At 46.0% G+C, this 25,933-nt stretch overlaps 1 pseudogene; it reads right to left on the minus strand.

Moving 5' to 3' along the window:
* LOC134758472 (uncharacterized) overlaps positions 1-25,139 on the minus strand; it is a 33,249-nt pseudogene extending 8,110 nt beyond the window's left edge.
* Between the last annotated feature and the right edge of the window lie 794 nt (positions 25,140-25,933).

Below are 25,933 nucleotides of genomic sequence, written 5' to 3' on the forward strand. Positions count from 1 at the left end.
AAACACTCAGAGAACTTATGTTATCAACCTGAGGCCACATAAGCTAGGAAGTGGCAGAGCCACATTACAAACTCAATTCTCTTTGTTTCAAAAATCTGTATTTTTTATCATGTTGCTTATAGGCATCCCTCTTCCTCTTGACTTGTGTGAACAACAGAGTAGCCAGGAAAGCAACTTTATTCTCATCTCCTCGGCCCCTTGGTATTTATTTCTTTTTCTGGTGGGGCTAGTTTCTCTTCTTTGCCTTAGATGTAAATTTGAATGGTCTCATGGCTTTTCTTGACACTTGTTGGTAATAAAAAGTTAGATGGTTACTTTTATTTTATTTTTATTTTATTATTATTATTATTTGAGACGGTCTTGCTCTGTCACCCAGGCTGGAGCACAATGGCGTGATCTCAGCTCACTGCAACCTCTGCCTCCTGGGTTCAAGCGATTCTCCTGCCTCAGCCTCCCAAGTAGCTGGGACTACTGGTGTCCGCCACTACGCCTGGCTACTTTTTGTATTTTTAGTAGAGATGGGGTTTCACCATGTTGGCCAGGCTGGTTTCAAACTCCTGACCTCAGGTGATCCGCCCGCCTCAGCCTCCCAAAGTGCTGGGATTACAGGTGTGAGCCACCACACCCGGCCTATTTTATTTTATTTTTTTGAGACCAAGCCTCATTCTATCACCCAGGCTGGAGTGCAGTGGTGTGATCTTGGCTCACTGCAACCTCCACCTCCCGGGTTCGAGTGATTCTTGTGCCTCAGCCCCCCAATTAGCTGGGATTACAGGCACCCACCACCACGCCTGGCTAATTTTTGTATTTTTTGGTAGAGTTGGGGTTTCGCCATGTTGGCCAGGTTGGTCTCAAATTCCTGGCCTCAGGTGATCTGCCTGCCTTGGCCTCCCATAGTGCTGGGATTATAGGCCTGAGTCACCTCAACTGGGCCTAGATGGTTACTTTAAATCACAAAAAAGACAATCTCAATTTTAAATGCGTATGTTCAGTGTATGGTGGTAGCAACCAAAACTTCAATCCCCATTCAAAAGTAAGTCGTCTATTTGTAATCCCAGACAGGACATGCTTTAGGCAGAAATCCTGGACCCAGGGACCCAGGGAAAGTGAACCCTTTTTTCTTTCTTTCTTTTTTTTTTTTTTTTTTTTGAGACAGAGTCTCGCTCTGTCGCCCAGGCTGGAGTGCAGTGGTGCTATCTCGGCTCACTGCATCTCCGTCTTCCGGGTTCACGCCATTCTCCTGCCTCAGCCTCCTGAGTAGCTGGGACTACAGGCGCCCGCCACCACGCCTGGCTAATTTTTTGTATTTTTAGTAGAGACGGGGTTTCACCGTGGTCTCAATCTCCTGACTTCGTGATCTGTCTGCCTCGGCCTCCCAAAGTGCTGGGATTACAGGCGTGAGCCACCGCACCCAGCATGAACCTTTTTTCTTTCTCCCACTATTTCACTGGTTTCTGACCCTTCCAGGAGTGGAAGGAACAAGAGAGGAAGAGGGCAGAAAATTTCTTACTTGACTGGTCCTGTGGTTAGATGGCTTCACACTACTCTGTATCTGGCAACTCTTCACAGCTGTCAGTTTTGTGGGCACTTAATGGTTCTTGGGAGAGCCCCCACCTGCAATAACTTTGATCTAGGTCTATGCATCTCCACTCTGGCTACCTGTTCCTTCTACAGCTCCTAGGCACCTGGTGGTCACCTCCAGTGTCATTCTGCTAAGGACACATCTGTGCTCCAGGTCTAAGTCGCTACAGCCCCATTCCAGCTCCCTCTCAGGCATGACCTCCCTTTCATCCATGGGAAGCACTCACACATGCTTTGCCGTGGCCAATTCTGGCATGTGAGCTTGTTCTTACTCAATCAGCCTCCTTTGCTTGGCCTCATCCCTCAGCAGTTGCCCAGCCTAACTTCTGACCTTTAGATTCTAGTCTGCAGGGGACGCATCTTAAGCTTTCAGAGTGGGCCCCTCGTAGCCTTCTTCTTTGCCTTGCAGTGAAGCTCCTTCACCCCTTCCCCTGAAGGGCAGTGGGATTCACAACACAGCTATCTCCCAAAATTTTCTTTCTGCCTCTGTCTCCAATTCTTTTATATTCTTGGTATAAGAAGGAAAGGTAGGCCACACGCTATGGCTCATGCCTGTAATCGCAGCACTTTGGAAGGCCGAGGCAGGTGAATCACTTGAGGTCAGGAGTTGGAGACCAGCCTGGCCAACATGGTGAAACCCTGTTTCTACTAAAAATACAAAAATTAGCCAGGGCATGGTGGCACATACCTGTAATCCTAGCTACTGGGAAGGCTGAGGCAGGGGAATGGCTTGATTCTGGGGGTGGAGGTTGCAGTGAGCTGAGATTGCGCCACTGTACTCCAGCCTGGGTGACAGAGTGGACTGTGTATCAAAAAAAAAAGAGAAAAAAAGAAATTTCTGCATCATGGTCTGTTGCACAACTCACTACTTTGGCTTCTAATATCTACCACTTTGGTGACTCAGCTGATTTTTCTTTTTTGTTTTTTTTAGAGACAGGACCTTGCTATCTCACCCAGGCTGAAGTGCAGTGGTGTGATCATGGCTCACTGCAGCCTCGAACTCTTGGGCTTAAGTGATCCTCTCACCTCAACCTCCTGGGTAGCTAGGACTACAGGTGTGTATCACTATGCCTGGGTAATTTTTAAAAATGTTTGTGAGACAGGATCCCACGATGATGCCCAGGCTGGTCTTCAACTCCTGGTTTCAAGTGATCCTCATGTCTTGGCTTCCCAAAGTACTGGGATTACAGGTGTGAGCCACCATACCCAGCCTGAAATTTCCACAGTAACATCCTACTCCATGTGTATGTTCCTTCACACTGTCTTCAAGCTGCTCAACGCCTAGACTCCCTTTGCTCCCAGCAGGCGACATTACAACCTATTTCATCAGGCATGGATTTCCTCAACTTTCTGCCCCTGGAACCTGCAATACTTGCAGGAGTATCTATTACCACACCCACCTCACCTCTTTATCTCCAGCCCCAGATGATCAGCACTTCCTGTCCTGGATTATACACCTTCCTACCATCTCAGGAACTTCATTTAATCAATAGCCCCCTTTTATCTAGTATTTTAAAAAGCAACTGCTATATTTTGTTAGAAAATTATGTATAACTTAAGAAGTCATATTTTCTTGTGTGATAAATATTTGGTGCATCAAAGGTATATAATATATGTATATATATTTATATATATATTTATTTATTTATTTATTTTTATTTTTTGTTTTTTGAGATGGAGTTTTGTTCTTGTCGCCCAGGCTGGAGTGCAATGGCACGATCTCAGCTCACTGCAACCTCTGCCTCCTGGGTTTAAGCAATTCTCCTGCCTCAGCCTCCCTAGTAGCTGGGATTACAGGTGCCCGCCACCACACCCAGCTAATTTTTGTATTTTTAGTAGAGACAGGGTTTCACCACGTTGACCAGACTAGTCTCAAACTCCTGACCTTAAGTGATCTTCCACCCGCCTCGGCCTCCCAAAGTGTTGGGATTACAGGTGTGAGCCACCGCACCTGGCCTACATATTTTTTAAAAACCCAGCAGCTACTCTGCCCAGAGGTCACCATTTTCAACTTTTTAAGCTTTCTTTTTCCTGGTATTCATCAGTTTTGACATTATATATTATAGGTTTTGGCAGATAAGATTTTATCCCTCTGGCCAGGTGTGGTGGCTCATGCCTATAATCCCAGCACTTTGGGAGGCCGTGGTGGGAGAATCACTTGAGCCCTGGAGTTTGAAACCATCCTGGGCAACATAGTGAGACCCCATCTCTATAAATAATAAAAAAAAAAAATTAGCTGGGCATGGTGTTTCATTCTTATAGTTCCAGCTACTCAGGAGGCTGAGGCAGGAGGATGGCTTGAACCCAGGAGGCAGAGGTTGCGTGAGCCGAGATGGCACCACTGCACTCCAGCCTGGGCAACAGAGTGAGACTCTGTTTCAAAAAAAAAAAAAAAAAAAAAAGGGCCGGGCACGGTGGCTCACACCTGTAATACCAGCACTTTAGAAGGCTGAGGTGGACGGATTACCTGAGGTTGGGAGTTCGAGACCAGCCTGACCAACATGGAGAAACCCTGTCTCTACTAAAAATATAAAAAAGTTAGCTGGGCATGGTGGCACATGCCTGTAATCCCAGCTACTCAGGAGGCTGAGACAGGAGAATCACTTGAACCCAGGAGGTGGAGGTTGCGGTGAGCCAAGATTGCACCATTGCACTCCAGCCTGGGCAACAAGAGCGAAACTCTTGTCTCAAAAAAAAAAAAAAAAAAAAAAAGATTTTATCCTTCTTATGGCTCTCTCCCCCTCCCCACCATCCTATGGATGTATTATAAATTTTACTTAAATCCATATTCAGCATTTCCTTGTCTATGAGTTTGTAAATATTGTTCACTGCTGACCAGGCAAAATTTAATAACATTTCCTTTCTTGAACCATGTTTTGCTTTTTCTGGAGTTAAGAAAATGCCTAATGTTTTTCATAGGTTCAGTTTCCCAGCATCTTCATTAAATACTTCTACCACAGGGTGGGGAACATCACACACCAGGGCCTGTCATGGGGTGGGGGGAGTAGGGAGGGACAGCATTAGGAGATATACCTAATGTAAATGACGAGTTAACAGGTGCAGCACACCAACATGGCACATGTATACATATGTAACAAACCTGCACGTTGTGCACATGTACCCTAGAACTTAAAGTATAATAATAAAAAAATGGTAAAAAAAATACTTCTAATATGATATTCTACATTTGAACCTCTCAGATCATGTCTCAGCTCCATTTTTCCCCCAGGAGACCTCCTTTCTGGAAGCCTCCCACCCCAGCCTCCCAAGTAGTTGGGACTACAGATGCATGCCACCATGCCCAGCTAATTTTTGAATTTTTTGTGGAGACGGGGATTCGCCATGCTGCTCAGGCTGGCCTTAAGCTCCTGGGCTCAAGTGATCCGCTCACCTTGGCTTCCCAAAGTGCTGGGATTACAGGTGTGAGCTACCATGCCTAGCCTGGAAGCTTCTGTTCGGTTCCAATCTGGGGAATTTTCTCCCTGTACATAGCTACTGCCCAGAGACTTCTCTTGACTGATGTCCTGGGCATTCCCTTTGCTTGCCTTCAGCGTTGAACCCTATATCTTCCTCTTTCGTAGTTTATCCTCTTGTTTTGGTAAAGCACATTCTCTAATAGTGTCCTGAGACATGGTACATAGAGATACTTTTTTTGAGATCAGGATGTCTAAAAATGTATTTTTGTACAGCAGCATTTTATTGAAGGTTTGGCTGGATATAGAGTACGGTAACAGTACTCTACAAATTGTGAAAATACTTCCCCTTTGTCTTCTATGGGCAATGTTGCTATTGGGAAGTATGATGCTTTTTTTTGCTTTTTTTTGCTTTTTTTTTTTTTTTTTTTTTTTGAGACAGAGTTTCACTCTTGTTGCCCAGGCTGGAGTGCAATGGCGCGATCTTGGCTCACTGCAACCTCCACCTCCCAGGTTCAAGCGATTCTCCTGCTTCAGCCTCCCGAGTAGCTGGAATTACAGGCATGAGCCACCATGCCCAGCTAATTTTGTATTTTTAGTAGAGATGGAGTTTCTCCATGTTGGTCAAGCTGGTCTCAAACTCCCAACCTCAGGTGATCCACCCGCCTCGGCCTCCCAAAGTGCTGGGATTACAGGAGTGAGCCACCGCCTGGCCAGTATGATGCTATTTTGATTTCTGATTCTTTGTATAAGATTTTTTTTTCTTTCTAAAAGTTTTTGGATTTTTTTTAATCCCTAAAAATCTGAATTTCCTGAGGCTATGCTTTGGTGAAAATCTTATTTTCTTTATTTTTCCGGGCATTTAGTAGACTTTTCCAACCTTAGGAAATCTATGTTCTTCAATTCTTGGAAATATTCCTGTAATTTTTTAAAAAATCATTTTCTCACTTGTATTTAATGTGTTTTTTTGCAACTTCTATTGGTTGGATGTTGGACCTCCTGAAATGATATTCTAGTTTTCTTATATGTCTCTACTATTTTATGTTTCTTTGTCTTTTTTGTGACTTTTTTTTTTTTTTAAGACAGAGTCTCACTCTGTTGCCCAGGGTGGAGTGCAGTGGCGCGATCTGGATCACTGTAACCTCCACTTCCAGGCTCAAGCGATCCTCCTACCTCAGCCTCCTGAGTAGCTGGGCCCACAGGTGCACGCCACCGTGCCTGGCTAATTTTTGTATTTTTAGTAGAGATGGAGGTCTTGCCATGTTGCCCAAGCTGGTCTCAAACTCCTGGGCCCAAGTGATCCTCCTGCCTGGGCCTCCCAAAGTGCTGGGATTACAGGCATGAGCCACCGCTCTCAGCCTTTTTTTCTGACTTCTGAGAGATTTCCTTGATTTAGCTTTTAACCCCTATTAATTTCCTATTGCTGCTAAAACAAATTGCCCCATAAAAAGGGAACACTTATACACTGCTGGTGGGAATGTAAACTAGTATAGCCTCTATGCAAAACAGTATGGAGATTTCTTTTTTCTTTTCTTTTCTTTTTTTTTTTTTGAGACAGGAGTCTCATTCTGTCACCCATGCTGGAGTGTAGTGGCGCTATCTTGGCTCACTGCAATCCCCACCTCCCTGGTTCAAGGAATTCCCCTGCCTCAGCCTCCCAAGTAGCTGGGATTACAGGCACACGCCACCACACCCAGCTAATTGTTTTGTATTTTTAGTAGAGACGGGGTTTCACCATGTTGGCCAGACTGGTCTCAAACTCCTGACCTCAGGCAGTCCTCCTGCCTCGGCCTCCCAAAGTGCTGGGATTACAAGCATGAACCACCACACCCAGCCATGGAATACTAACTACTCAGCCATAAAAAGAACAAAATAATGTATTTTGCAGCAACTTGGATGGAGCTGGAGGACATTATTCTAAGTCAAGTATCTGAGGAATGGAAAACCAAATACTGTATGTTCTCGCTTAGAAGTGGGAGCTAAGCTGTGGATATGCAAAGGCATGCAGAGTGATATCGTGGACTATGGACACTCAGGAGGGGGAGGGTGGAAGGGAGGTGAGTGATAAAAAACTGCATATCGGGTACAATGTACACTACTCAGGTGATGTGTGCACTAAAATCCCAGACTTCACCACTTTACAATTCATCCATGTAGCCAGAAATCACTTGTACCTTAAAAGCTATTCAAATTAAAAACATTTTTTTAATTAAAAAAATGGCTGGATATGGTGGCTCACACCTATAATATTAACACTTTCGGAGGCCAAGGTGGGAGGACTGCTTGAGCTCAGGAGGTCGAGACCATCCTGGGTAATGTAGCGAGACCTCGATTCTACTTAAAAAAAAAAAAAAAAAAATTACCAGTTGTGGTGGCTCGCACCTGTAATCCCAGCTGTTTGCGAGGCTGAGATGGGAGGACTGCTTGAGACTGGGAGGGCAAGACTACAGTAGGCTGGGTGCGGTGGCTCACGCCTGTAATCCCAACACTTCAGGAGGCCGAGGCGGGTGGATCACGAGGTCAGGGGTTCGAGACCAGCCTGACCAACATGGTGAAACCCCATCTCTACTAAAAATACAAAGATTAGCTGGGCATGGTGGCGGTCGCCTGTAATCCCAGCTACTTAGGAGGCTAAGGCAGGAGAATTGCTTGAATCCGGGAGGCGGACGTTGCAGTGAGTCGAGATCGCACCACTGCACTCCAGCCTGGGCAACAGAGCAAGACTCCATCTCAAAAAAAAAAAAAAAAGACTGCAGTAGGCTGAGATTACGCCACTGCGCTCCAGTTTGGGCAACAGAGCAAGACCTTATTTCAAAACAAAAGCAAAAACATCAAAAAAAATTAGCCAAGTGTGGTGGTGCATGCCTGTGGTCCCAGCTACTCAGGAGTTTGAGGTGGGAGAATTGCTTGAGCCTGGGAGGTCGAGGCTGCAGTGAGCCGAGATTGAGCCATTGCACTCCAGCCTGGGCAACACAGTGAGACCCTGTCTCAAAAAAAAAATTTAAAAACAAATTACCACAAATTTAGTGGCTTAAAACAACACAAATTGGCCGGGCACAGTGGCTCACGCCTGTAATCCCAGCACTTTGGAAGGCCGAGGTGGGTGGATCATTTAAGGTCAGGAGTTCAAGACCACCCTGGCCAACATCATGAAATCCTGCCTCTACTAAAAATACAAAAATTAGCCGGGCGTGGTGGCAGAAGCCTGTAGTCCCAGCTACTTGGGAGGTTGAGGCAGGAGAATCACTCAAACCCAGGAGGCGGAGGTTGCAGTGAGCTGAGATTGCGCCACTGTGCTCCAGCCTGGGTGACAAAGCGAGACTCTGTCTCAAACAAACAAACAAAGAAACACAAGAAACCTCACAAATTTGTTATCTTACAATTCTGGAAGCAGGACTGCATTTTTTTTCTGGAGGCTCTAGGGGAGAATCTATTTCTTTGCCTTTACCAGGTTTTAGAAGCAGCCTGCATTCCTTGGCTCATGGCCTTTTCCTCCACCTCCAAAGCCAGCAGCACAGCATCTTCAAATTTCAATCTCTTTGACGCTGACCTTTCTTCCTGCCTCCCTCATAAGGATCTTTGTGATTACATATCCAGATAATTCAGAGCAATCTCGCTTCACTATCCCAAGTTCCTTAATCACATCTGGAAAGTCTTTTTGCCACATAAGAACATATTTACAAATTCTAGGGATTAGGATGTGGACATCTCTAGAGGGCCATAATTCTCTCTGTCACAAACTCTTTTGCCAATCTGTTATTTTATTTATTTATTTATTTATTTATTTATTTGTTTGTTTATTTTTGAGACGGAGTCTCGCTCTGTGGCCCAGGCTGGAGTGCTGTGGCACCATCTCGGCTCACTGCAAGCTCCGCCTCCCGGGTTCATGCCATTCTCCTGCCTCAGCCTCCAGAGTAGCTGGGACTACAGGCGCCTGCCACTATGCCCGGCTAATTTTTTGTATTTTTAGTAGAGACGGGGTTTCACTGTGTTAGCCAGGATGGTCTCGATCTCCTGACCTCATGATCCGCCCGTCTCAGCCTCCCAAAGTGCTGGGATTACAGGCGTGAGCCACCGCGCCCGGCCTATTTTATTTATTTTGAGACAGAGTCTCACTATGTTGTTGAGGCTGGGAGTGCAGTGGCGCAATCTCGGCTCACTGCAGTCTTGAACTCCTGGGCTCAAGTGATCCTCCTGCCTCAGCCTCTCAAGTAGCTGAGACTATAGGAATGCATCACCATGGCTGGCTGGCTAATTGTTTTTATTTTTTTGTTGTTGTTTTCTTTTTTGAGATGGAGTCCCACTCCATTGCCCAGGCTGGAGTTCAGTGGCGTGATCTCGGCTCACTGCAACCCCTGCCTCCCAGGTTCAAGGGATTCTCATGCCTCAGCCTCCTAAGTAGCTGGAATCTCAGGTGTCGCCACCATGCCTGGCTAATTTTTGTATTTTTAGTAGAGCTGGGGTTTCACCATGTTGTCCAGGCTGGTCTTGAACTCCTGACCTCAAGTGATCTGCCCTCCTTGGCCTCCCAAAGTGCTGGGATTACAGGCATGAGCCACTGTGCCTGGCCTGTTTTTATTTTGTAATAGTATGTTGCCCAGGCTTGTCTTGAACTCCTGGCCTCAAGTGATCCTCCCTCCTCAGTCTCCCAAAGTGCTGGGATTACAGACATGAACCATCACACCTGGCCTGGTCAGGTATATTTTTATCTCTCAATTAAGATTTGTCTGTTGTTTTTCTCATGATTAGACTAGGGTAATATGTTTTTGGAAGATCGTAGAGAGAAAGAGCCGTTCTCATCACATCACATCATGTCAAGGATACATACTATCAAGTGACTTATCGCTGGCGTGAGGTAGTTTGTCAGGTTTCTCCACTTAAAAAGTTACTTTATTTTCTTCCTTTTTACTGCCTTCTTTGGAAGAAAGTCACCATGCACAGCCCCCACTTAGGGAATGGTGAGTTATGGCCCCTCCTTAAAGACTCTCATTCGCTTTTTGTCTTAAAGATCTAACAAGTTATATCTACTAGTTTGAATTTCTGTTTTTTGGTCTCCACGTTCTATTCCTGCAACTTTAAACTTTCCTCTACTGATCCTTTTTCAAGATCCTTTTTTTCAGCCTGTAAACATGCTTAAATCTCTTTCATCTCAAAATGAAACATAAAACCCACCAAAGGCTCTAATTCCCTTTCTGGAAGGTGATTCTGGAGAATCATCCATTCTCACTCTGCCTTTCGTAGCCCCAGGCTTTAAAAGAATGGTGGCCATTTCAATGTCCTCATCGGCCACTCAGTCTTCAATCACAGCATTAGTATCTCTATCCTTCCCACTCTTCTGAAACGGCTTTGGTAGGGAAGACAAGTGACTTCCATTGCCACACCCAATGGACTCTTTTTCAGTTTTTCTTACATGTAATATCTCTACACCACTGAGACTATTGAACACTTCTTTCTTTAGATAGCTCTTTCCCCTTGACTTCCAAATCACCTCTCTCTGCTGCTCCTGCTCACTGTTTTTTGTCCACTCCTTTTCTTCTTCCGGTTCCATCAATGTCAGTCTTGCTCAGGGTTTGTTCTTGGCCTTCTTTTCACTTCTCATTCTATACTCTCCTGAGGTAATCTAATCTACTCCCAAGAGTTCAATAACTACTTTGCTGGTGGCTCCCAGATCTATATTTCAAATTCACACATCTCTTTTTGTATTAGTTTCTTAGGGCTACTGTAACAAACTGCTACAAACTTGGCTTAAAACAGCAGAAATGTATTCTCTCACAGTTCTGTAGGCCAGAAGTCTTAAATCAAGGGTGAATCCTTGACTTAAGGAGAAAGTTAAGGCAGAAACTGTCCCAGACCTCCCTCCTTTCTTCTGGTGGTTGCCAGCAATGCCTAGTACTCCTTGGCTTGTAGAGGCATCATTCTAATCTCTGCCTCTGTCTTTACATAGCACTCTTTATGTGTCTCACTGTGTGTTTTTTTTTTTTTAATTATTATTATTGTTTTGAGATGGAGTCTTGCTCTGTCACCCAGGCTGAAGTGCAGTGGCACAATCTTGGCTCACTGCAACCTCTACTGCCTGGGTTCAAGCGATTCTAATGCCTCAGCCTCCCAAGTAGCTGGGATTATAGGCACGCACCACCACACCTGGCTAATTTTTGTATTTTTAGTAGAGATGGGGTTTCACCATGTTGGATAGGCTGGTCTTGAACTCCTGACCTCAAGCAATCCGCCCGCCTTGGCCTCCCAAAGTGCAGGGATTACAGGTGTGAGCTACTGTGCCTGGCCTTCACTGTGTCTTTACATGGTCTTCTCATAAGGACACCAGTCATTGTATTTGGTGCCTACTCTAATCCAGTATGAACTCATCTCAATTTACCTTATTTCATCTGCAAAGACCCGGTTTCCAAGTAAGGTCATAAACAGAGGTTCCAGGTGGACATGCATTCTGGGGAGATACTATTCAACACAGTATACTCTTTAACTACCTTTCAGACATCTCCAGTTAGATGACTTCCAACAGATTCCCTGAACCCAACACAGCCAAGCTGTTCAGATGATCTCCACTAGTGTCCCTAACCCCATCCTGATCTTCCTTTGATGTTCCCCATCTCAGAGATGGTACCACTCAAGCCAGAAGTCTAGGATCAATCTTGACACTTCTCTCTTTCTCACCACCATATCTAACTTTTGGCTGAATCTTGCTAATTCTACCTCCTTAATAGTCCTATATGGCTCCACTTCTCCATATCCATTGTATCATTTACTATAAGTTTGGCTGCAAGTCATAGAAAACCGAATGCAAATTGGCATAGCCAATAAGAAAATTATTTAGTTCGCCGGGCGCGGTGGCTCATGCCTGTAATCCCAGCACTTTGGGAGGCCGACGCAGACATATCACAAGGTCAGGAAATCGAGACCATCCTGGCTAACATGGTGAAACCCCGTCTCTACTGAAAAACAAGAAAAAAAATTAGCCGGGCGTGGTGGCGGGCACCTGTAGTCCCAGCTACTTGGGAGGCTGAGGTAGGATAATGGCGTGAACCTGGGAGGCGCAGCTTGCAGTGAGCTGAGATTGCACCACCACACTCCAGACTGGGAGACAGAGCGAGACTCCGTCTCAAAAAAAAAAAAAAAAATTATTTAGTTCACTTAACAAAAAATACACAGTAAGGTAAGCCTCAGGCTTGTTGATTCAGTGATGTTTCCATGACTCGGGTTTTTTCCATCTCCGTCCTACTGAATTCATTGTTGACTTCATCCTAAGGCTGACTGCTTTCATCATTGTTGGGTGTTTTCCAGTAGCAATTGGGGCTGTATTCTTCATTGTTCACATCCATGGTGGGGGAGCAGAGGGGGAGTTTCCTGAGGTTTTCTATTTTTTTTTTTTTCTTGGACAAGGTCTCGCCATGTCAACCAAGCTGGAGTGCAGTGGCCTGAAAGCTGGAGTGCAGTGGCATGATCACAGCTCACTGTAGCCTTGACCTCCTGGGCTCAAGCAGATCCTCCTACCTCAGCTTCCCAAGTAGCTGAGACCACAGGACTGTGCTACCATGCTTAGCTAATGTTTTATTTTTTTGTAGAGACCAGGTTTCACTGTGTTGCCCAGGTTGGTCACGAACTCCTGGTCTCAAGTGATCTGCCCACCTCAGTCTCCCAAAGCACTGGGATTATAGGACTGAGCCACCGCTCCCAGCTCCTGTGTGTTTCGAAAGAGCAAGGAAGGGGTGGGCGTGGTGGCTCACGCCTGTAATCCCAGCACTTTGGGAGGCTGAGGTGGGTGGATCACTTCAGGTCAGGAGTTCAAGACCAGCCTGGCCAACATGGTGAAACCCTGTCTCTACTAAAAATACAAAAATTAGCTTGGTGTGGTGGCACGTGCTTGTAATCCCAGCTACTTGGGAGGCTGAGGCAGGAGAATTGCTTGAACCCGGGAGGCGGAGGTTGCAGTGAGCTGAGATCACACCACTGCACTCTAGCCTGGCGATACAGTGAGACTCCGTCTAAAAAAACAAAACAAAACAAACAAACAAACAAAAACCAAAAAAAGTACATGTAGGCCGGGTGCGGTGGCTCATCCCTGTAATCCCAGCACTTTGGGAGGTGGAGGCAGGTGGATCACCTGAGGTCAGGAGTTTGAGACCAGCCCGGCCAATGTAGCGAAACCTCATCTCTACTAAAAAATACAAAAATTAACCAGGTGTGGTGGCGCATGCCTGTAGTCCCAGCTACTCGGGAGGCTGAGGCAGGAGAATCACTTGAACCTGGGAAACGGAGATTGCAGTGAGCCAAGGTCGTACCACTGCACTCTAGCCTGGGCAACAGAGTGAGACTCCTCTCAAAAAAAAAAAAAAAAAAAAAAAGTACCTGTACGTTGTATATGATGTGTATGACTCATAAAATCTGCAAATCAGGCCAGGTGCAGTGGCTCACGCTTGTAATCCCAGCACTTTGGGAGGCCAAGGTGGGCAGATCACGAGGTCAGGAGATTGAGACCATTCTGGCTAACACGGTGAAACCCCATCTCTACTAAAAACACACAAAAAATTAGCCGGGCGTGGTGGCGGGTGCCTATAGTCCCAGCTACTTGGGAAGCTGAGGCAGGAGAATGGCTAGAACCCGGGAGATGGAGCTTGCAGTGAGCCAAAATTGCGCCACTGCACTCCAGCCTGGGTGACAGAGTGAGACTCTGTCTAAAAAAAAAAAAAAAAGTCTGCAAATCACTTTCTCCCTTCAACATATTTTTGAAATCTGTCCATATGTATACATGTAGATCATGTTGACTCAATTTATGAGCTGTGTAGTACTCCACAGCATGAATATGCTACAATTTACAATCTTACTTTGTATCTCTCTTTTTTCATTATTTTCTTCTTTCTTTTCTCCCTCCCCCCCCGCCTCCACCCCCACCCCAACCTCTTTCTTTTCTTTTCTTCTTCTTCTTTTTTTTTTTGAGACAGACTCTAGCTCTGTTGCCCAGGCTGGAGTGCAATGGCGCGATCTCAGCTCACTGCAACCTCTGCCTCCCGGGTTCAAGGGATTCTCCTGCCTCAGCTTCCCGAGTAGTTGGAATCACAGGCACTGGCCACCACGCCCCGCCAATTTTTTTTGTATTTTTAGTAGATAAATGGTTTCACCATGTTGGCCAGGCTGGTCTTGAACTCCTGACCTAGGGTGATCCTCCCACTTTGGCCTCCCAAAGTGCTGGGATTACAGACGTGAGCCACCGCACCCAATCTCTTTTCTTCTTTTTTAAGAGACGGGTTATAGTTATGTTGCTCAGGCTGATCTCAAACTCCTGGCTCAAGCAATCCTCCCAGCGTGGCCTCTCAAAGTGTTGGGATTACAGGCGTGAGCCACTGCACCTGAACTTTTTCATCATTTTTTGTGCTTCTTGCCCTCTATTCCTGCCTTTTGCTGGTGTTTCTTTTTATTCTCTTTTTTTCCCCTCCAATAATTTGAAAGGTATACATTCTATTTCTAGTATTTGTAAATTTACACTTTCATTTTAAATGTATTCAGTTTCTCTACCCTTCTGAACAAGATAGAGATGGGAACTTTCCATTCCCATCTTCTATGTTAATATTTGGTTTGGTTGTTTATTTTATTGTTTTAGTGGTCAATACTTATTTAGATGTACCAATTTATGTATTTACCATTTCTTCTTGTATTTCACTCCTTCCTTCTGGATTTGTAAAGACAATAAAGATTGATACTGAAATAATCTTTTAGTAGTTCTTTCAGCAAATATCTATAAGTAATAAACTTTCTTAATATTTATGTGTCTGAAAACAACTTTATTTCAGCCTTACTTTTGAATGTAAGTATAGCTAGAAATAAGATTCTTGGTTGGTAGTTATTTCCCTCAACACTTTGATGACATGTCATTGTCTTCTGGAAACTCCTGCAATGACATGAAATCCCCTATCAGTCTGTTTATTTTTCTGATGTAGGTATCTGTTCTCTTTAGTAGCCTTTAAGATTTTCTATCTCCCTTGATGTTCTGCAATCCCACAGGAATGTGTTAGATATAGACTTGCTTTTATTTATCCTACTCAGGACTTCTGCTTCTTCAGCTGGCAAACTCCTGTCTTTCTTCAGTTCACGAAACTTCCCCCATTACCTCTTTGTCTGCTGCCTTCCCTCCACTGTTGTGATTTTTCTCCTTCTGAATTCCTGTTTTGGAGCTTCTCATGCTATACACCATGTCTTTCATTCTGTCTTTCTTATTTTCTGTCTCTTTACCACTTCCTGAATGATTTCCTCATGTTTGTTCTAATTCATTAATTCACTGTATAGCAGGATCTAGTTAACTGTTTACTAAGTTTTGTTTAGCTGGATGTAGTAATGCACACATGTAATCTCAGCTACTCAGGAGGCTGAGGTGGGAGGATCTCTTGAGCTTGGTAGTACAAGGGTGCAGTGAGCCATGATCACACCACTGCACTCCAACCAGGCAACAGAACGAGACCCTTTTTTTTTTTTTTTTCTTGAGACAGGGTCTCGCTCTGTTGCTGGGACTGCAGTGCAGTGGCACAATTTCTGGTTACTACAACCTCGACCTCCCAAGCTCAAGAGATCCTCCCACCTCAGCCTCCCAAGTAGCTGGGACCACAGGTGTGCACCCACGCCGAGCTCATTTTTGTATGTTTTTTTTTGAGACGGAGTCTCGCTCTGTCGCCCAGGCTGGAGTGCAGTGGCGCGATCTCGGCTCACTGCAAGCTCCGCCTCCCAGGTTCAAGCCATTCTCTTGCCTCAGCCTCCCGAGTAGCTGGGACTACAGGTGCCCGCCACCACGCCCAGCTAATTTTTTGTATTTTTACTAGAGATGGGGTTTCACCGTGTTAGCCAGGATGGTCTCGATCTCCTGACCTCGTGATCCGCCCGCCTCGGCCTCCCAAAGTGCTGGGATTACAGGCGTGAGCCACCACGCCCGGCCACATTTTTGTATGTTTTGTAGAGATGGGGTTTCACCATGTTGCCCAAGCTGGTCTTGAACTCCTGGGCTCAAGCAATTTGCCCCACTCAGTCTCCCAAAGTGCCAGGATTACAGACGTGATCCACCACGCCTGGCACCCCCGTCTCTTAAAATAAAATAAAATATAAAAGAAATATGTTTAAAATGTTCAAATATTTAAAGGAAGAAGTAGAATGTATATGATGAGAGTGAGATATTATGAGGGAAAAGGTGGGTTTGAAAATACGATGAGAGGCCGGGCACGGTGGCTCACGCCTGTAATCTCAGCACTTTGGGAGGCCGAGGTGGGCGGATCACGAGGTCAAGAGATCGAGACCATCCTGGCTAACACGGTGAAACCCCGTCTCTACTAAAAATACAAAAAATTAGCCGGGCACGGTGGCGGGTGCCTGTAGTCCCAGCTAGTCGGGAGGCTGAGGCAGGAGAATGGCGTGAACCCGGGAGGTGGAGTTTGCAGCGATCCGAGATAGAGCCACTGCAGTCCGGCCTGGGTGAAAGAGCGAGACTCCGTCTCAAAAAAAAAAAAAAGAAGAAAGAAGAAAGAAAATACGGTGAGACTGAGATATTATGGGAGGAAAGGTGGGTTTGAAAAAGAACTAAAATTTTAGAAATGAAAATCGTATAGACATTTAGGTTTTTTCCTTTTTTTTTTTTTTTTTTGAGACAGAATCTCACTGTGTCGCCCAAGCTAGAGTGCAGTGATGCGATGCGATCTTGGCTCACTGCAGCCTCAGCCTCCCGGGTAGCTGGGATTACAGGTATGTGCCACCACTCTTGCCTAATTTTTCTATTTTTAGTAGAGACAAGGTTTCACCATGTTAGTCAGGCTGGTCTCGAACTCCTGACCTCAGGTGATCTGCCCACCTCAGCCTCCCAAAGTGCTAGGATTACAGGCGTGAGCCACCACACCCAGCCCAGGTTTTTTTTGTTTGTTTTTTAAACAAAACTTTTATCTAATTTTTTTTTTCTTTTTGGCCTGGCATGTTGACTCACACCTGTAATCCTCACACTTTGGGAGGCCGAGGCGGACAGATTACTTGAGGTCAGGGGTTCGAGATCAGCCTGTTCACCAACATGGTGAAACCCCGTATCTACTAAAAACACAAAAATTAGCCAGGTGTGGTGGCAGGCGCCTGTAGTCCCAGCTACTCGGGAGGCTGAGGCAGGAGAAGGCATGAACCTGGGAGGCAGAGGTTGCAGTGAGTCAAGATGGTGCCACTGCACTCCAGCCTGGATGACAGCAAGATGCCGTATCAAAAAAAAAAAAAAAAAAAAAGGGCCAAGTGAGGTGGCTTACGCCTGTAATCCCAGCACTTTGGGAGGCTGAGGTGGGTGGATCACAAGGTCAAGAGATCGAGACCATCCTGGCCAACATGGTGAAACCCCGTTTCTACTAAAAATATAAAAGTTAGCTGGGTGTGGTGGCAGATGCCTGTAACCCCAGCTACTTGGGAGGCTGAGGCAGGAGAATCACTTGAACCTAGGAGGTGGGGGTTGCAGTGAGCTGAGATCACACCACTGCACTCTGGCCTGGTGACAGAGCAAGACTCCGTCTCAAAAAAAAAAAAAGTTTTTTTTTTCTTTTTGAAATAGAGATAGGCTCTCACTTTGTTGCCCAGACTGGTCTAAAACTCCGGTCCTCACGCAATCCTGCTACCTCAGCCTTCCAAAATATTGGGATTACAGGTGTGAGCCACTGCACCCAGTCTGAAACACATTTCTTTTAAATTAGCATTTGTGTTTCATGAATTGAAACATTTTTTTCAAACTGTACTTTTATCTGTGATTTCTGGTGCACACATTTTCTGATTCCTTGCATCTGCCATCTGTTTATGATGGCATTTGTTTCTTCATTCATTTCCTAAGGGAGCAGGGTCTTTCTCATTCTCTAGGTTTTGGACGAACTCCTGTGAGGCTATTTTGTGTTTCTCTATGCAAGTATTTTATGCAGTTTCACTGCCTGTGGGTGATTTTTACTAATTTCTTGCCCTGGGTTTCTCAAACAGCAAGTCTGGTGTGTACTCAGGTGCCACCCCTCTGATTGGCACAGTGTCGGAGGTGTGATTTTTTCACCCGCAGGCTCTAGGCAGACACCTAGCTCTTTGCTCTGGTGCAGTTTTTCTGGAACCTGTTTTTATCTACAAGACAACTCTTTTGTTCTTGACTTTTAGCAGGAAACCTGGTTGCAGCTCATGGGCCTGAGGCCACATCTCCCATCCCCAGAGGGCATTAAATTTCTGATTCTGATACCCTGGGGGACTCTGGGCTTATGATAAGTGAGGCCTGGGTGTGTTCTGTGATTGGTCATGAGGGACTCACGGAGAGTTTTTAGGTAAACTTTTAATTAAAATCTAACTTTTCATTGAAATCTATGAATCCATACTATAGAAAAGTGCACATATCATAAGCAATCAGTCTGATTAGTTTTTATAAAGTCCAGACACTTTGTTTAACTGCCACACAGATCATGATATAGAACATTATTGGCAATCCCCTCCCTGAAACCCCTTTAGCCCCCCTCTAATCACCACTCTGCAGCTAAAGGCAATTAGTATTCCAGTTTCTAATGGCATTTCATTTCAACCATTTGGTACTTTATATAAATGAAATCATACGGTATGGACTCTTCAGTGTCTGGCTTCTTTTGTCATTATATTTGTGAAATTTACTCATGTTACTGCATGTAGTGTTCTAGTCTATGAAAATACCACAATTTAAAAATCTAGCTGGAGCCGGGCGTGGTGGCGCACGCCTGTAATCCCAGCACTTTGAGAGGCCGAGGCAGGCGGATCACTTGAATTCAGGAGCTCAAGACCAGCCTGGCCAACATGGTGAAATCCCGTGTCTACTAAAATATAAAAATTAGCTGGGCAGGGTGGTGTGCGCCTGTAATCCCACCTACTCAGAAGGCTGAGTCAGGAGAATTGCATGAACTTGGGAGGCGGAGGTTGCAGTAAGCCGAGACTGCCATTACACTGCAGCCTGAGCGACAAGAGTGAAACTCTGTCTCAAATAAAATAAAATAAAATAAAATAAAAATAAAATAAAAAATAAACATCTAGGCCAGGCGCCATATCTCTTGCCTGTAATCCCGGCACTTTGGGAGGCCAAGGCGGACGGATTACTTGAGGTCAGGAGTTCAAGACCAGCCTGGCCAACATGGTGAAACTCCGTCTCTACTAAAATACAAAAGTTAGCCAGGCTTAGTGGCAGGCACCTGTAATCCCAGCTACTCAGGAGGCTGAGGCAGGACAATTGCTTGAACCCGGGAGGTGGAGGTTGCAGTGAGCCGAGATTTTGCCTTTGTATTCCAGCCTGGGAAACAAGAGCGAAACTTCATCTCAACAAAACAAACAAACACACACAAAAACCTATTGTAGTGTTGATAGACACTTAGATATTTCCCCACTTGGAGGCTGTTATAAATAGTATTGCTATAAACATGCTTGTTTATGTTTTCTGGGTAACATATGTAAACATTTCTTTTGGGAATATACCTAAGAATGAAATTGCTGGGCCATAAATATGCTCAGTTTTAGCAGACGCTATCAAACAATTTTTCAAAGTTGTACTAACTTGCAATCCCACCAACAGTGTGGAATAGTCTAGATGTCTATGCATCACATATTAGAGGATTCAGAACTGGAGGAAATCTTGTCTCTCAACTACACTGGATCAAGAGTTTTTTCTTTTTTTTAGATGGGGTCTTGGTCTGTCACCCAGGCAGGAGTGGCTCACTGCTGCCTCCAACTACAGGGCTCAAGTGATCCTCCTGCCACAGCTTCCTGTATAGCTGGGACTACCGGTTCATGACACCATGTCTGGCTAATATTTTTTTTATTTGGAGAGACAGGGGTCTCACTATGTTGTCTGGGCTAGTCTCCAACTCCTGGCCTCAAGTGATTCTCCCACCTTGGCTTCCCAAAGTGCTGGGATCACAGGAGTGAGCTACTGTGCCTGGCCTCAAGAATTATTCGTGTTCCTTTTTTTTTTTTTTTTTTTTGAGACGGAGTTTTGCTCTTGTTGCACAGGCTGGAGCGCAGTGGCGCGATCTCCGCTCACCGCAATGTCCACCTCCCGGGTTCAAGTGATTCTCCTGCCTCAGCCTCCCGAGTAGCTGGGATTGTAGGCGCGCACCACCACGCCCGGCTAATTTTTGTATTTTTAGTAGAGACAGGGTCTCGCCATGTTGGCCAGGCTGGTCTTGAACTCCCAACCTCAGTTGATCCACCCGCCTCGGCCTCCCAAAGTGCTGGGATTACAGGCGTGAGCCACCGCACCCGGCCCATTTGTGTTCCTTTTTAAGGTGAATGAATTAAGGCTGATGTTAGAACCCTGGTATATATAGTGTATACTTATGGTATTTAACTACAAAGTATTATATTTCAAAATACCTACAACTTTTTTGAACGTTTATCTTGTGCCAGGCACTAAGAGACCATTTCATCACACAAACCTTTGAGACAGGTGTTGTTATTATTCACATAGTTCAGGTGAAGCAGCTGCAGCTTAGAAAGATGAAATAACTGCTCCCGGGTCCCAGAGCCTGAAGTAACAGAGCTGGAACAGCCTGACTCCAAAGCCTTGGGCTCTTCTCACTGCACTGCAAATATACATGCTCCTGTGTTTCCTTCCCGAGGGTGGACTCAGCCTTTTTCAAAAAACTCTTTTTCAGCCTCCTAAAGACCTAAGATCAGAGCTATATGTTGCCAGATACGAATACTTAGACCAGGTGAAATTTGTCCAATTGCAGCTTGAAACTGATGCCTTTGTATCCACGGATGAAAATAGGTGAGCAGTCACCTTGAAAAATTCTGTCCCCAGAAGTCTTCTTTCTCTCCAATGTGCTGTGTATTACAATGGCTCAGTGCTGGCCCATAGTGGCACCTCAGTAATACTGGCTGAACGAAATTCTAGAAAAGTTCACAAATTTGTGCGGTTGACGGGACCCTGCTGGCTGCAGCGCCTAGCCTCTAATTTCTGACCACCAGGGGGCATACGTCCGTTTCCAGAGTACCCTTATTCCCAGCAGACTCCGGAAAGCGGGGTCCCTTGAGGACAGGGAGTCCCAAGGAAGGGAGGGATTCTGCCAGAAAACTCTGAATTGAGAAAAAAGGTACATTCGAACTGGTTTTTTTCAGAGAATGGTCCGATAGCCACCAAACCATAATCACCTAGGGTGCATGGCTAAAATGCAAATTCCAGCTTGTTCACTTCAGGCCGAGAGAATCAGACTTTCTGAGGGTAGGGTATAGAAATCATAAGTTAAGGCCTCCAGGCAATTCCCCCCCACGCTCATGGCTCTTTATTTGGACTACCTGTATTCAATATTGTGTTAACTGTGTGACCTCAGGCAAGTCAATTAACCTAAGACTCAATATTGTCATATTAGGGGAACATAAAAACCTAACTCTCAGGTATGTTGTGAGTAATAAACGAATCAATCCATCTAGAGAGCTTAGAATGAAGCCCGGAAGCATCTTAGCTCTTATACCTCTTAAGATATTATTATTATTGTTATTATTATTATTTGGGACGGAGTCTTGCTCTGTCACCCAGGCTGGAGTGCAGTGGCACGATCTCGGCTCACTGCAAGCTCCGCCTCCCGGGTTCACGCCATTCTCCTGCCTCAGCCTCCCGAGTAGCTGGGACTACAGGCGCCTGCCACCATGCCCGGCTAATTTTTTGTGTTTTTAGTAGAGACGGGGTTTCACCGTGTTAGCCAGGATGGTCTCGATCTCCTGACCTCATGATCTGCCCACCTCGGCCTCCCAAAGTGCTGGGATTACAGGCGTGAGCCACCGTGCCTGGCCTAATTTTTAATTTTTTTTGTAGAGATGGGGGTTCTTGTTATGCTGTCCAGGCTGGTCTTGAACCGCTGGGCTCAAATGATCCTCCTGCCTCAGCCTCCCAAAGTGTTGGGATTACAGGTGTAAGCCACCATGCGTGGCCAGCCTGGGCCTCAGTTTCTGCACATATAAAATGAGGGAGTGGGACTAATTGGTCTGTGAGATCCCTTCCAGTGCTAATGTTTTATAAAAACTTCATAGGGGCCAGGTGCAGTGGCTCACACCTGTAATCCCCAGCACTTGTAGGAGGCAAAGTTGGGAGGATTGCTTGAGCTCAGGAGTTTGAGACCAACCTGGGCAACACAGCAAGATCCTGTCCCTACAAAAAATTTAAAAAATTAGGTGGGCATGGTGGCGGACATCTGTGGTTCCAGCTACGAGGGAGGCTAAGGCGGGAGGATCGCTTGAGCTTGGGAAGTCGAGGTTGCAGTGAGCCATGATTGCACCACTGCACTCCCACCTGGGCAAAAGAGCAAGACCCTGTATCAGAAAACAAACAAATGGCTGAGCATGGTGGCTCATGCCTATAATCCCAGCACTTTTGGGAGGCTGAGGTGGGTGGCTCACTTGAGGTCAGGAGTTCGTGACAAGCCTGGCCAACAAGGCGAAACGCTGTGTCCACTAAAAATACAAAAATTAGCTAGGCATGGTGGTGCATGCCTGTAATCCCAGCTACTTGGGAGGCTGAGGCACGAGAATTGCTCGAACCCGGGAGGTGGAGGTTGCGGTGAGCTGAGATCAAGCCACTGCACTCCAGGCTGGCCAACAAAGCAAGACTCTATCTTAAACAAACAAGCCAACAAACAAAAACCCAAAACTTCACAGGGTTTGAGGATCCTCCTGAACACACACACACACACACACACACCACTTCCCTTCATCTATGTTCCTACAGCCCCTGTGTGGTTCATTCACCTCGAATTACATTGCTAACTCTCTTCCCTGCTTTTTTGAGGGTAGGGTCTGTGTCGTCTTCATCCCAGAGCCTGGCGTGGTGCCTACCATATGGTTCCCGTGCAGTAAATATCATTTATACTGGAGAAAGTAGAAATGTAAAGTGTGACACAAAGGGGAGGAATGGGGATAATTTTTATTCCTAGTTGGTCTTTTGGGAAATAGTTGTTGGGAGTAGCTGGAGGGGCCTGGAGACCTAAGGAGGGCATTCTGGTGTATTGGGTGGACAGAGACCTTGGTGCAGGGAATGGGGAAAAAGAAGAGCAGTTTGGAGCAGAGGAGCTTACAGTGTGTTTCACCTCCCAGTTTCCTCCTGCAGTTGACCTGCTTTTTGGTGGTTGTTGTCGTTGTTGTTGTTGTTGTTGCTGTTGTTTGAGAGAAGTGGAAATGGGGCCAGGGCCCAGCCCAGTAGCCTGCAGAGGGTAGGCCTGCAAATATTTCAAATATTAGCCATAGCATCTGAGAGCTAGAAGGAAACACAGAGGTTTGAGGCAGGCTTCTCATTTTTACAACTAAGCAGAAAACTACAAGCCAGAAGGCAGTGTCCCTTGCCCATCAAGATGACACATCAGGTAGTAGTGGCGAAGGGAATGTGGGTCTGTCAACTTCCAACCCAGGGCCCTGCCCTGCACCCCGCTTCCTCCAACACTTTGTCTGGACAATGAATGACTTGCATGGGAATGTTTCGGAAAGCATGGTCATGTCTTCACTAGTCTTTGGTTCCATCCAACCGTCTAGCTGCCTCCTGCATGAGTCCACCTGGATGGCCCCCCAGGCATTTGAAATACAGATAGGCAAAACTGAGCTTGTTACCTTCTCCTGAGTCTTCTGCTCCCCCCTTGTTTCTGCTGTCAGCAAAGAGTGCCACCATTTGTTATTGCATCGTCCAGATTAGAAATCTGGGTGCGATCCTTGACTCCTACTTCTCCCTCGCCCCCCAATCACTCCCAATGCCTGTCAATCCCACCTCCTGCTCTCTCCATTTCATCCCCGTCTCCAGTACTGAGGCTCCAGTTCAGGGTCTCCTCACATCCAGGCAGGCTCCTCATCAGTCTCATTACACTCAGACTCTAGTCCCCAGCAGCTCAAAGTGTCACCTGCAAGCTGTTTGTAAAATACAAACCTGGTCAAATGTTGATCGAAGTCCTGTGCTTGGTGCTAAATGAATGATGATGAACAAGACAGATGGGGTCCAAGGGTTGACCAGGGGAAGGGTGATATGGACAAGTATATTCTAATTATAATATACCACAGTGAGGGTTGTGGCAGGGGAAGTGCGGAGTGAGATGTGAACCTCGGGGAAGGACAGCTCCTGAAACTGGTGTGTGGTATGAGTTCATGTGAGTAGATGAATACTCCTAACCTAGTGAGATTTCAACATTTGCGTCTCTCCTTGTGTCTTGTGGGCTGCGTGCACTGTCATTGAGAGTATGTGTGTATGCATGTGCTTGTCTGTGCATATGTGTGTTTCTGTTGGGATTGCATTTGGCTGTGAGTGACAGACAACCAAAGGAGTGGTGGCTTCAACAAAATGGAAGTTTATTTTTCTCTGACTTAACGTCCAGACCCAAGTGGTCCAGGATTGCTGTGGTGTCTTGTGTGTGTGTATTTCTTTTTTTGAGACAGGGTCTTGCTCTGTCACCCAGGCTGGAGTGCAGTGGCATAATCACAGCTCACTGCAGCCTCCAACTCCTGGGCTCAAGCCATCCTCCTGGCCTCAGCCCCTGAGAACCTGCGACTACAGGTTTGCACCACCACACATGACTAAGTTTTCTTATTTTTGGCAGAGATGGGGTCTTGCCCTGTTGCCCAGGCTGGTCTTGACTTCCTGGCCTCAAGTGGTCCTCCCACCTTGACCTTCCAAAGTGCTAGGACTACAAGCATGAGCAACTGCACCCATCAGGTTGCAAATTCTTTGACACTTCTCTCATTGAGCAGTTGGTCAGTGAGAGACTCAGCCTCATTGAGCTATAAATAAAAGGTTCAATTACTATAGGAGAAAAGGAATCTCATATTAGGGGAAAGTTAGTAGTCTATGTCACAGCGTGTGTGTGTGTGTGTAAAGTTGCTAAGTGTTCTCTGTCCCTTCTCCTTGAATGTTGGTGGACTTGTGACTGCCTTGACCCAAACAGTAGGTCTATTAGTGTAGGCAGAAGTGATGGCAAGTACCTTCTGAGGCTCAGTTGTAACAGGCCATAGAGCATCTACTTTGATCACTGAAATACTTGCTCCCGAAGGCTGGGCTGCCATGTAAGAAAGTCCAACTCTCCTGAGAGCTGGAGAGGCCACATGTGGATGTTCCAATTCGCAGTTCTGGCTGAGCCTTCCAGCTGCCCCTGCCAGCATGCCAGACATGAGTGAAGCCGTCATGGACCCTCCGAGCCAACCCGTGTACCAGCTAAACTCCACCAAGTGACCTCAGTCAATGGCACAAGGAGTAAAAAAATTATCCAGCTGAGCCTTGCCCGGAAGATGCACTTACCAACACAATGTTTATCCTTGTTGACCAGGGAGTAGTCGCATGGCCATACCTAGCTGAAAAGAAGGCTGAAAAAAATAAAGTCTTTATTCTGGGCGGACATTGCCTAGGTGTAAATAAAAGTCCAGTTACTATAGAAGAAGAGGAATCTCATATTAGAGGAAGGTTAGCTCTGTCACAGCATGTGTGTGTGTGTGTGATGTAAAGTTTATATGTGTTTAGCACTGGAAAGTCATTCAATATTTGTTGGTTCTGTTACACAAATGAAGACCAGAGAGGTAGAGTGAGCTGCCCAAAGTCACACAGGAAGTGATAGTGCCCTGGGCCTTTAATATCAGCTCAGGAGCATCCAGGCAGTAGATGGACTAGGAATTTGCAGCTTCTGGTCCCAGGCCTGCCCTGTCACCTCCCAGGACTATACTCCTGGCACCTGTTCCACCTGGTGGTGGTGCCACCCACTTCCTTGTACCCACAGTCACTTCTGGGTGAATGAGGGGACCCTGGATTAGGGCAGTACTTTCCTAGCATCTTCCAGAAAAGAGGGAAGACAGGCAGGAGGTGGCTCCAGCCTAGAACCCTGGGCAGTGCTTCTGAGTGTGGGCTGGGAAGCCATTGACAGGTGGGCCAACCTGGCTGAAGGACCTACAGTTGGACCTTTTGATCCTTGGAAGGAAGATGGCTAGGT

This window comes from Gorilla gorilla, chromosome 4 (assembly GCF_029281585.2).
Source record: "Gorilla gorilla gorilla isolate KB3781 chromosome 4, NHGRI_mGorGor1-v2.1_pri, whole genome shotgun sequence".
Classification (NCBI taxonomy): Eukaryota; Metazoa; Chordata; class Mammalia; order Primates; family Hominidae; genus Gorilla; species Gorilla gorilla.